Here is a 13,460-nt window from a genome sequence, read left to right on the forward strand (position 1 = left end):
AGTATAGAAAGTGAATCTTTCACAACAAGGACAGATTTGAAGTAAATTGTTTTATTCTAGAAGTAATAGCCCTAGTGGGTAACATCAGAGTTCATATACAGTCAGTCAGCTTGTCAACATTCTGTTGCATTTTACAATTTTACTTTGTTTAACCGATCATGTTGCAAAAGATTTCTTTCTCTCTCCCCAAATACTGTTTCACTTGCATTTTGTGATGTGGGGATAATACAGAGTTGCACTTCATGAAACTAGAAATTCAAGTCAAGTGGGAGACTCTACTATCTCTTTACATAACACTGAGAACTCAGTGAATCCCTGAAACAAATGATATTTGAGATCCCACTAGGTGAATGTTGGAATCTGCAGCAGAGAAATATATTTGCACAATGTAGGGAAACTCATTTCCCTCCATATCCAGGATAGACAGAGCTATTACCTGCTTCCATTGGAGAAAGAACCTAATTTCTCAGACTTAAAAAAATTGTATTACTTTTTTCTACAATTGAATATATTTTTCCTGATGAATAACATATTTAATGTTTAAAAATATTACTTTTTCTTTGTTAATTTCTTTCATAATTCCAATTTAGCTTTATGTCAATATTATTAACTAGCATCATCACTAACTATAACTGAAAGTCTTTCCCATTTTTTCCAAAAAATCTATTCAAAATTTACATGAAACATATAACCTTTTATGATTAATCAAAAGTAACACTGATTAATTTGTATGTTCTGTAAGAATGTCCAGGTATATAGTAGAGCTGACAAGGCACAAGGTTGTAGTCATTTCTTGGCCACAGCCAGCTACCCAGAGGGAGTGAGTAGTTGGACCTGTGGGCTCAGGACCATGGTCACAGAGGACATCAAGCTCTATTGGCATAACATACCACACAAAAACATTGCTCAATATCCTACTTTGGCACTTAGTGACTGGCATCTTAAAAGCTTGCAAGCAGCCATTTAGATGTAATGATGGGTCTCTCTTCATCCAGAGCAAAGAATGAAGAAAACCAAAGATACATGAAAATAATTAGTCCAAGGGACTGATACACCATGAGATCCTCAGCCTACCTGACTATGAGACCAGAAGAACTAGATGGTGCCCTACTACCACTGTCAACCATTTGGAGGGAAATCTATGTAGGAGACCCTGGATAGAGTGGGAGAACAATTTGCAACAAAACTGAAGATCATTTAAAAGGACCAAGTTTGCTGGTCTGATAGAGCCTGGTGAAACCCCTGAGACTAAGGTTCCCTAGCTGCCCTTCTGGCCTGGAATTGAACCCACTGTTTTGGTTTCCAGCCAAAAGACAGGCATATGAGCTGAACATTTAGACTGTTGTTATTGTTGTTATGTGCTGTTGAGTCGGACCCGACTCATAGCGACCCCTCCTTTGGTTTCCGAGGCAGTATCACTACGGAAGTAGATTGCCCCATCTTCCTTCTGAGGAGTGGCTGGGGGGTTTGAACCGCCAGCCTTCTGATTAGCAGTCAAGTGCCTTAGGCACTATGCTATCAGAGCCCCCATTTAGACTAGGTAGCTACATTCCTTGGAGAGATCAATCATGGGAAAATAGAACGGTTGTGTATGCACAGGGAGGCAGCTTGGGGGGTGCAAGAGTGCATGGGAGGGAAGGACACAGGGAAGAGGTAACTATGGGGAGGAAGTGGGAAGGGAGCTGTTTCATTGTGGAAAATTGCAGTCCGTGTCATGAGACAAAGTGTACGTGAACTGCTGTATAGAAAATGAATTTTCTCTGTAAACTTTCACCCAAATCACAATAAAAATTTAAAAGGAAAAAAAAGAATAACACTTGTATAAGCATTCCAACATAAACATGCAACTACTAACTGAAAGGTAATGGCTTGAATCCACTCAGGTACTCTAGAAGACAGGCCTACAGATCTGCTACCAAGAAGTCACAGCCTTAAAAACCCTGAGGAGCAGTTCTGTTCTTTCACATGGGGTTGGAATTACCTTGGAAACAACTAACAACAGCAATATATTCTAGGCAGCCAATAGACATTGCAAGATAAAAAGCTATATTACGTATTATCCTATATTAGAAAAGTTTACAGTGCAAGGATGGAGATCCAAGAATAATCAAATCAATTTTAAAAAGTGAAAGAAGAATTACTTTGAGCCATTTTGAATTCAGATAGTTATTCTACGTATGCTTAGAAGATCATTCAGAGCTTCTTCAATCTGTAGTAGTTTTGAAGGGAATGTCTAGGGAGATACAGGGCAGGTGTCGTCAGGACGCTGTTCATGCTTGACAACAGGGGGAGGGATAAGTCAGAATGATGTATCATCCAAATATGGAGTGGACGAAGAATCACTGGAAATTCTTAATTCCATAGACTTCATAATCCATAATACAAGTGATAATTCCATACATTTTACTGTGGCAAGGGTACTATGTGGTGTTAATCTTTTTAGTTTTTGAATCCAAATGAATTTAAAGTGTTGAGTATTTCAATTCCTCACAAGCTGCTTATGAACCATTTGTATAATGTTTATATAACTCTTTGTATCATGTGTTGATACATCTTATCAAGCTTTTTCTGGCATGTATTCCATGTTAAATCTCTGTAAATTTTCTATTATTACTGTAAATATTATGCAAATATATATTCTGGGATAATCTTAACTATCAGCATAAAGTGATGAATTTTTAATGAGCAAAATATATTTTTGAATAGGTATTCTAAAATGTCTTTAATAAAATGTGTATTTTGCACCAAAAGAAAAAAAAGTGAAGTTATTGCTCTATAGGACATATTTTTTATATTCTGTGGAAGGCAGAAGATACACCCAAACTAATTTGGTGAGCATAGATGGAAAACATTAAGGGATATGACCTCTTTTTAATTCTACTCCTTAACTTTTGTTTCATTCTATAAACTGATAATGTACTGTGAGCTCCTCATTAATTTATCAAATTCAGAAGCTCATTAACACTGAGAAATTTGACATACAAAGTGTTCCAAAGGGTTACTGAAGGGAAGAAGAAATTTTTAAGCTGGACTTTGTATCTAGGGAAACTTACAAGTACTTTTAAAGATAAGAATCATTTATCCTGAGTTCATTTATTTTTTAACAGCACTCTTTCCAAGCCTTGAAAAGTTTGCTGACCCTCGCTTTTAAGTAGATTAAAGGATTTCTTTGTTTACATTATCAATTTGCTCAAGAAGCTTTTATTTTTCAGAGTAGGTAGAAGGTATATTTTAGTCCACTTTATTGTGACTATTATGAACCACAAATTAGCACCAGTGTTGAGTACAGTTCACTTAAAGAGCATTACCTTTCTCAGTACAGAAATTTTACTTTTACATTTGTGTGCTCTCATCAAATTTGTGGCACAGTATTTGCATGGACATTTCTTCTACTCTTTTTAAAGGTTTACTATCCTCTATTTCCATTTTTCTTTATATTTATATTGTGTGTAAGCATTCAATATAGATCTCCATGTCAATAAAACTTTTCTAAGTGATCATGCCATATTTCCTTCTCAAAATAATTTTTCCTCATTTTAATATTCTTTAAATCATTACTTGTCTTAAATGGCTATGTGCATTGTTGCAGTTTCCCCAGAAACCATGCAATCATGTTTGATCATATCTCTTATGCATTGGTGGAATCTTAGTAATGTTAAAATATAGTGTACATAAGAATATTTACCTATAAGTAAGAAAGTCCACATCTACTCCCATCACCTCCAAAAAAGAAAATTACTTATGTTTTTATTACTACATCTTTAATCTCTTTTATTTACCTATGAAACCCTAGAATTAATCTGTATCTTTTTGGGTTATTTCCTGCTGCTCTGACAGAAATACCACAGGTGGATGGCTTCAAAAAACAGGAGTTTATTTTCTTACAGGTTAGGAAGCTACAAGGCCTAATTCAAAGTGCCAGCTCTAAAGACCGGGGGGAAAGCCCTTCCACCTTGGCATCAGCTCTGCCTGTTGTTCCTGGTCCACTGGAGCTAGTGGCGTCTCTTCACTCAAACAGCTGCTGGCTGCTGAGGCTAACAGACCCAAGGTCAGCAATCACAATAGCACAGTCCCAAATTATCATTCCACACAGCAGGCCACTAGTTCAAGTCCATTAATAGTCCCAAGATCGGCAAACAACATTCCAGGCTGCTGAATGACAATTCAGCTACATGCAGGATTCAAGCATGCTAAATAAACACCAGAGACTTTCCTCAAGGTTTTCTTACATACTGGAAATATATCAGCTGCTCCAGTAGATTCCACCATGGAGTTGGTTACCAATCACACCATGAGGAATAACTACATCCAGCTGCCCAACTACTCAAAACCAGGCCCAGCCAGGCTGACACATTACCTTAACCAGTGGCAAATTCCAGTCCACTTCAGCTTATTAATGCCTGGGATATCAATCTTTATGCATTCAATTTCATTTTTGATGGCTTCCAATTTGTCTAGATTCATACTTCATATATTTCTTGCTTTGATTATTAATGATTTTTTTGTAGCTGTTTCTTCCCATTTTGAGTCATGCCCCATCAGCAAGTGAAGGTCCTGAAAGCTTTATTCAATCTATGCCATTAAGTCAACTTTGGGGAGGCAACTCTTCCTCAGCTGTATTGTAAGTATCTTCCAATTTGAGGGTCTGAACTTTGGGCACTATATCAGACAATGTTTCAGGGCTATCATAATGTTTTCCAGTAATATATCAGAGATTGCTTCACTGCTATTCATAAGATTTTCAGTGGCCAGTTTTTTTCAGAAGTGTGTGGACCCTGTTGGTATTTGAAATACTGGTGGTATCGTCTCCAGCCTCACAACAACACACATGACACCATAGTATGACAAACTGACATACAAGTGGTCATTTTGTAGAATATGTTGTACCAGTTGACTTAGACATCCCCCAAGACTGTGACGCTAAATCCCCAAGCTCAGTGACTCATTCCTGCAAGGTTTTGCTATGGCTAAGAAGTTTTCAGAACTTTGGTCCTGTATGCTCTACAATTCCTTGCATTTATTTGCAGCACCTACAAATACAAATATAGAAATATGCTGTTCCAAACCTACTGGTTATTTTCCTTTGTTTTGTTTATGTGATGGGTTATGCTGATTATTTTTCTAATGTTGAACGATTCTTATACACCTGGTGTGAACCCAACTTCATTGTAATGCATTCTTTTTTGATATATTGTTAGAGTCTATAGGCTAGAATTATGCTGAGAATTTTTCTGTCTATATTCATCAAGGATACTGGCATAATTTTATTTTTTAGTGGTATCTATGCCTGACTTTGGTAATAGGGTTATGCCTATTTCATGCAATGAATTCAGAAGTATCCCAACCTTTTCTTGTTCTGGAATAGAGTAAAATTGCTGTCAGTTCTTCTCTGAATGTTTGGTAGAATTCTCCAATGAAGCTATCTGGACCAGGTCTTTTTTTTGTTAGCAGGTCTTTTTTTTTTTTTTTTTTTTTTTCCTATTCAGTTTCTTCTTCTGTTATGGATATCTTCACATTTTCTACCTCAGTCCATGTTAGTTTAGGTAGATAGTGTGTTTCTGGATATTTGCCCATTTCTTATATGTTTATAGATTTGTTGGAGTACGGTTCTTCATAGTATTCTGTCATTACCCTTTTTATTTCAGTTGGTTCTGTGTGACACTACCCATTTCATTTCTTATTCATGTTATTTGCATCTTTTTCATTATTAGATTTGCCAGAAATTGTCAATTTCATTAATACTTTCAAAGAACTAACTTCTACTCTTATTGGCTCTTTCTACTGTTTTTCCATTCTCTGTTCCATTTATTTCTGCTCTAATCTTAATTATTTCCTTTTCTCTCATGGCTATGGGCTTTTTATTTTATTTTACTATTTTCTTTCTAATTGTTAGAGTTGTTGAGTTTATCCATGAATTTTGGTTCTTTCTTCTTTTTTGATGTGTGTATGTATTAATATAAATTGATCTTTAAGCACTGCTTTTACTGTGTTCCAAAGATTTTGATATGTTGATTTTATTCTATTTTGAAATATTATAAAGTCACTTATTTTCTCCTGTTGTTTGGCCACCACTTATTCTTTAAAAAAAAAAATGTGTGGCACCCAACAAATTACTAGAAGAATAAATTGTTTATGTACCCACAAGCACAGACATGTATGCACCTGTAGAACATTTTAATTACTTTTCTAATTTTGATTATACTTTATTAAAAAAAAAACCATGGTACATTTTATTAATTACTTGCTTTATTAATTTCTTAAATGTTTTGCAAACACCTATTTACTGCCATGAACATATTAGGCACAAAAAAATAAATAAAACACCAAGCCAAATTTTAGTCAGTTCAGAGTTTTCATATCAAATTTCTATCCAATTATATGTTGCTGAAAACTTTGATTTTTGTCTAAACTCTACATATATGTAAAATCCAAGTTGAATTTCACCTTAGAGAGATCTGGAAGAGAAAAAAAGAAGGGAAAATTTCCTTTTGCAAAAGAAAAAATCAAGTAGGGTTTCAGGGATTTATTTGTTTATTGTTTTATGAAAAGCTTGGTATGTTGTTTGATCATGTAACAACTGAATAATTATTTGGGGGATACCAATAAATAGACCATTAAGTGAAAATAAGAATGACAAAATAAAAGAAAACTGAGAGGTACACATCCAAAGCTTTTTTTTTTTCCCCCCCTACTTCAATATAGCACAGGAGTCCTCAGTATATAACGACATTTCCTGTTTGTACTAATTCTTTTTTGTATTAATTCCTTTTGTATTAATGTTTTGAATGCACTTACTACTGTTGAGACACTGTTGAGATATTGTGTTAAGTGTTTTTGGAGTCATTTATTTCAGTTGATATTTACAGCTTTGTGATGTTAGATTGTAATCACTCCTTTACAGATGAGGGATAAAAAAAGAAGTCTTCTGGGGAAGGGACTTATCTAAAGTCATTGGTGGAATTTTGAAGTATGAGCAATTCTTTTGAAGAGACTATTTAGTTCTAGCATTTAAAAATAGAATTTGATACCTATGATAATTGAAAGCCATTGTTTTCACAATATTTTAAGGTTTGGTTCTATCAAAAAGCTCTCATTTATTTAACTGTTTGTATAGATTTCACAGAGCTACCACATTATCCCAATCCTTCAATCTTTAAACTACCTGCTGATACAGAAGATCATAAAATAAATACTTTTATTTTTATTTCTAAGACCCTATGCAAAGGCTTTTGAGTGTGGATCATAGCAAATTGTGGATAACATTGGAAATGAAGGGAAATTCCAAACACTTAATTGTGCTCACAAGGAACCTGTATATAGACCAAGAGGTTGTTGATTGAATAGAGCAAGGGAATAATGAATGGTTTAAAATGAGGAATGGTGTGTGTCAGGGTTATAGCCTTTCACTATGCTTATTCAACCTGTTTTCTGACCAAACAATCCAAAAAGCTGGATTAAATGAAGAAGAAGGTGATGAAATGCTAATGTGGAGGAAGGCACATTAACAACCTGCAAGATACAGATGACACAACGTTGTTTGCTGAAAGTGAAGATGACTTGAAGACTACAGCCTCCACTATGGATTACACTTCAATATGCAGAACACGTATGTCCTCATAACTGGACTAATAAGCAACATCATGTTAAAGGGAGAAACGATTGAAGTTGTCAGGGTTTTTATTTTGCCTGGATCCACAATCAACACTCATGGAAGCAGCAGTCAAGATATCAAACATCATATTGCACTGGGCAAATCTGCTGCAAAATACCTCTGTTGTTGTTTGCCGTCGAGTCAGCCCCGACTCATAGCGACCCCTCCTTGGGTTTCCGAGGCAGTATCACTACGGAAGTAGGATTGCCCAACCTTCCTTCCGAGGAGTGGCTGGTGGGTTTGAACCGCCAGCCTTCTGGTAAACAGTCAAGTGCCTTAGGCACTATGCTACCAGAGCTCTTCAAAATACCTCTATACAGTGTTAATGAGCAAATACGTCACTTTGAAGAATAAGGTGCACCTGACTGTGAAACAGACCATCAACTGTTCATATGCAAGTTTAAGTTGAAGCTGAAGACAATTAAAAGAAGTACACAAGTGCCAAAATATGACCTTGATTATATCCCTCCTGAATTTAGATACCATCTAAAGAATAGGTTTGATGCATTGAACACCAATGACTGAAAACCAGAGGAATTGTGGGATGACATCAAGAACATCATCCCTGAAGAAATAGGTCATTAAAAAAGACAGGAAAAGAAAAAAAAGACCAAAATGGATGTCAGAAGAGACTCTGAAACTTGCCTTTGAACAAAGAGTAGTTAAAGCAAATGGAGGAAACTACAAGATAAAAGAGCTGAACAGAGATTTCAAAGAGCAGCTTGAGAAGACAAAGTTAATTACTAAAATGGAATATGTAATGGTCTGGAATTAGAAAACCAAAAGGGAAGAAAATATTTGGCATTTCTCAAGCTGAAAGAACTGAAGAAAAAATTCAAGCCTCAAGTTGCAATATTGAAAGGCTCTCTGGGCAAAATATTGAATAATGCCTGAAACATCAAAAGATGATGGAAGGAATTCACAGAGTCAATAACTGTACCAAAAAGAATTGGTCAATGTTCATCCATTTCAGCAGGTGGCATATGATCAATAATCAATGGTACTGGATGAAGAAGTCAAAGGTGCACTAGAGGAATTGGCTAAGAAAAAGGCTCCAGGAATTGATGGAATACCCATTGAGATGTTTCAACAAACAAATGCCATGGAGGCACACAGTCATCTGTGCCAAGGAATTTGGAAGACACCTACCTGGCCAACAGGCTGGAAGAGAGCTATATTTGTACTTATTTCAAAGAGAAATGGTCCCCCAGAATGTGGAAATTATCAAACTAAATCATTGATATCACATGCAAGCAAAATCTTACTGAAGATAATTCAAAAATGTTGCAGCAGTATATTGATAGAGAACTTCCAGAAATGCAAGCTGGATTCAGAAGAGGACCTGGAATGAGGGATATCATTGCTGATGTCAGATGGATCTTGGCTAAAAGCAAAGAATATCAGAAAGATGTTTACTTGTGTTTTATTTCCTAGGCAAAAACATTTGATTGTGTGGATCATAACAAATTATGGATAACATTGAGAAGAATGAGAATTCCAGAACACTTAATTGTACTCATGAGGAACTTGTACATAGATTAGGAGGCTGTCATTCTAACAGAACAAATGGACACTGAATGGTTTAAAATCAAGAAAGGAGTACGTCAGGATTGTATCCTTGCTCCATACTTATTCAATCTGTATTCTGATCAAATAATCCTAGAAGGTGAATTATATGAAGAAGACAGCATGATCACGATTGGACGAAGACTCATTAACAACCTGCGATATGCAGATGACCCGACTTTGCTTGCTGAAAATGAGGATGACTTGAAACACTTACTGATGAAGACTGAAGACTACAGTCTGCAGTCTGGATTACATCTCAACATAAAGAAAACTAAAATCCTCACAACTGGACCAATAAGCAGCATCATAATAAATGGAGAAAAGATTGAAGTTGTCAAAGATTTCTTGGTTCTATAATCAACATCAATGGAAGCAGCAGTCAAGACATCAGGCAATGTATTGCACTGAGCAAATCTGCTGCGAAAGACCTCTTTCAAGTGCTGAAGAGCAAAGATGTCTCTTTGAAGACTAAGGTGCACCTAAACTAAGCCATGATATTTTCATTCACCTCATATGCATATAAGAGTTGGAAAATGAAGAAGGAAGACTGAAGAAGAGTTGATTCTTTTGAGTTGTGGTGTTGGCAAAGAATACTGAAGGTACCATGGACTGGCAAAAGAACCAACAAATCTGTCCTGGAGGAAGTGCAACTGGAATCTCATTGGAAGCAAGAATGGCCTGACTTCATCTCACCAATTTTGGTCATGCTGTCAGAAGGGCCCATTACTTGGAGAACGATATCATGCTTGGTAAGGTGTAGGGTCAACAAAAAATAAGAAAGCCCTCAAAAAGATGCATTGACACAGTGGCTGCAATGATGGGCTCAGGTACAGCAAGGATTGTGAGGCTGGCACAGGGCCAGGCAGTGTCTCATTCTGCTGTGCATGGGGTTGCTATGAGCCAGAGCTGACTTGACAGCATCTAACAATAACAGCAACAACAACAAAAATTCAAGTCAGGGTCTTTTAAATCACCTCATATGCAGGTACAACTTGGACAATGCATAAGGAAGACCTAAGAAGAGTTGATCCCTTTGATTGTGGTGTTGGCGAAGAATAATAAAAATACTGTGGACTGCTGGAAGAATGAACAAATCTGTGCTGGAAGAAGTGTAGCTGGAATACTCTTTGGAATTGAGAGTGACCAGACTTCATCTCACCTACTTGATCATATTGTCAGAGGGGACCAGTCTCTAGGAAAGGACATCATACTTGGTAAAGCAGAGGATCATTGAAAGAGAGGAAGACCCTCAACAAGATGGATTGACACACTATCTACAATAATGGGCTCCAGCATATTAAGGATTGTAAGGATGAAGCAAGACTGGGCAGTGTTTTGTTCTGTTGTACATAGGATTACTATGAGTTGGAGCTGACTCAAAGTCACCTAACAACAACAGCAGTTGGAGTGGATAAGTTAATACATGCAGAATTGAACTACCTGGACCCAATCAAGTATACCCAGCTCACTGACACTCAGTAACTCAATCTCCAGATACAAGTTAGTAAATTAAAAGAGATAGTTTTCTAAATCAGTGACTATAAGGTTTAAAACTTCCTCAGAAACAATAAAACCTAGCAACAAAAATCTTAAGTAGTATCTGTGTTGTTTATCATTTATTATTATTATTTTATTGTTTTTTAATAAATTTCCTACATTCTAATAGGCTTGATCCTAGAAGAATCCAAAATTTTAAGAATAATTTAATTTTTTCCATGCATTATTTCACACACACACAAGTTCCCATAGCAACACTGTGTGTTACAGAGTAAAATTGTGATAAAATCTTCAAGCTAAGACTTTTTAAAGTAGATTGCCAGTTCTTTCTTTCGAGAAGCCTCTGGTTGGGTTTAAAGTGCCAACTTTCTGATTAGTAGCCAAGTGCTTAACTATGCAAAGAAATAAACAGTTGCTTCTAAAATGTAATTCTAATTTGAGAGAGAAGAAGTAAAAAATCCTCAAGCAAGAGGAATTGAAGGGAAAATGAAGGAGGGAGGAAGGTAAAAAAAAAAAAAAAAAGTAACAGAAAGAAGACGCAGCCTAAATTGGAATAAAAGAATAAAACAGAATAGAAAAAGAATAGTTCTCTTATGTTTCCTCCTATTTCCAAAGTCTAATTGAACTGCTGCTTACTATTCTCTTCTCCAGACTACTCCCCAGTCTGTGAGAATGGTACATAATTTTCTGTGCATGATCTGAGGCAGGGGGTGGGGGTGGGGGGGGTAGCTCTATTGTCTCACCTGTTTCCTGGTTTCATCAATTATGCAAAGAATTTGTAAATGGGTGTTTGCCTTTTTCTCTGGTCTAAACTCATTGTTCACTAGCTGCCACAAAATGTTCAATTCTGGTTGATTTCCTTGTCATCAAGGGTCTAAGATGAAGCAAGAAAGCTGAAAGGAACTATAGGAATTACAGCTAAGCCCAAAGAATATGTCAAACATCTGGCTTCATAGTTGTGGAATCAGTCTAGACACAAAGTTCTCTGCACTCAGAAGGGGGCTCCACACCTTATGTTTAATGAATGCTCTGTTATTGTTGAAAGCATTAACACTTTTATATTTGAATTTATTTTTTTTTAAAGTAAAGTTTGATGTGACAGTGAAGCATGAATTTGGGTCTTGGGGTGACTTCAACTTGGGCCTTGGGGTGACTTCTCCCGTGTAATTCTCCCTCCTGCCGTGTTCCCTGCTTCCAAGTCCAGGTTTCTGGTGGCCTACTCCCCTGTACACTCCCCAGCTGCTGTCCAGTGGCCTTTGCCACTCTATTGCTCCATCAAGAGTCTGGATGCTAGTGAAGTGGAATTGGAGTTAGGTTCAAACAACTTGAAAGCCAGGTCGCAGGCTATGTCCCAGGTACAGGTGAGGAAGCATAGCATTAAATAGAAAAAGAAAACAAAGCAGCACAACAAATCAAGAGAGAGGCAACAAAAGAAAAAGAAAAAAGTCTTTTTCCTGCCTTCTGAATAATGGAGCCCACCTTTTAATTTGGCCCCAAAATTATGTAATCAGCACTATGTATCAAGGTGCTTTACTGCTATTCATATGTTCCTTCCCTTGCATACCACCAACCTCTCTTCCTCTACCTAAAAATATGTAATATCAAACTGATAGGTTCAGCAAAGCCAGAGAGTTATAAAAGGTTTAGTTAAGAAAGCGGAGACAATTCTATTTGTATGCAGGCATTACCGAACACCCTAAATCTGGAATGTGTGAAAAGCAAGTGCTTGTGTAATATCTATCACTCTTTTGTTTTGCATTCTCTTGCTCACTTTATTTTTTTCACACATACAGTGTGTGTGACACAGAACTGTGAGGTACTAAAACCTCACTCAAATACCAGTTCTGCTACTTTCTAAGCAAATGACTTTGAGCAAATTACTTAACCTTTTTTATCCACTTTCACTCTTCTGTAAAGTAATGGTCCTGAAGGGTTGTTAGTATTTAATAGGGTAACATAAAACAAGTACAGAACATATAATGCCTACCATACAGTATAAACCAAAAATCTAATCAGATTCCATGGATTCAATTCCTACCAAAGGTGACCCAGTATGTTTCAGAGTAGAACTGTACTCCCCAGAGTTTTCAATGGTGTAATCTTTGACAAGTAGATTGCTAGGTCTCTCTTCTGAGGTCTCTCTGTATGGATGGGAATAAAAATCGAACCAAACTCATTACTATCAAGTTGATTCTGACACATAGTAACCCCAATTGGGTTTCCAAGGCTGTAACTCTTTACTGAAACAGACTGTCTCATTACTCTCCCACAAAGTGGCTGGTAGATTTGAACCACTGACCTTTTGTTTAACAGCCAAAAAGCCTTAGCCACTATACCACTAGCATTCCTTGTGAAGACCTACATTTTCCTACTGTACATAGGTACAGTCTTATGAAAACATATATCTACAATTTAAAAAGTAATTTGTATTTTTCATATTTTAATGCATAAAAAGCATATTGTTTTTGTATCAGATATAAAGAACATATATTTTTAGGTGAGATGATCAGAAATTATACAATATTTCAGACTTTGCCCACTGTTTCTGAATAGGCCCATCAACTGTCATTATGAGGAACATTTGAGAAAGAAAGAGTATCTGTCCATGACAAACCTGAAGTTACCTTAAGGTCTTTGGAACCACTGAGCCCCAAGCACAGTAGTCATAATTTTTCACATATTATATATATATATATATATATATATATATATATATATATATATATATATATATATTTTTTAC

This window comes from Orycteropus afer, unplaced genomic scaffold (assembly GCF_000298275.1).
Source record: "Orycteropus afer afer isolate SDZICR_OR568_19922 unplaced genomic scaffold, OryAfe1.0 scaffold00349, whole genome shotgun sequence".
Classification (NCBI taxonomy): Eukaryota; Metazoa; Chordata; class Mammalia; order Tubulidentata; family Orycteropodidae; genus Orycteropus; species Orycteropus afer.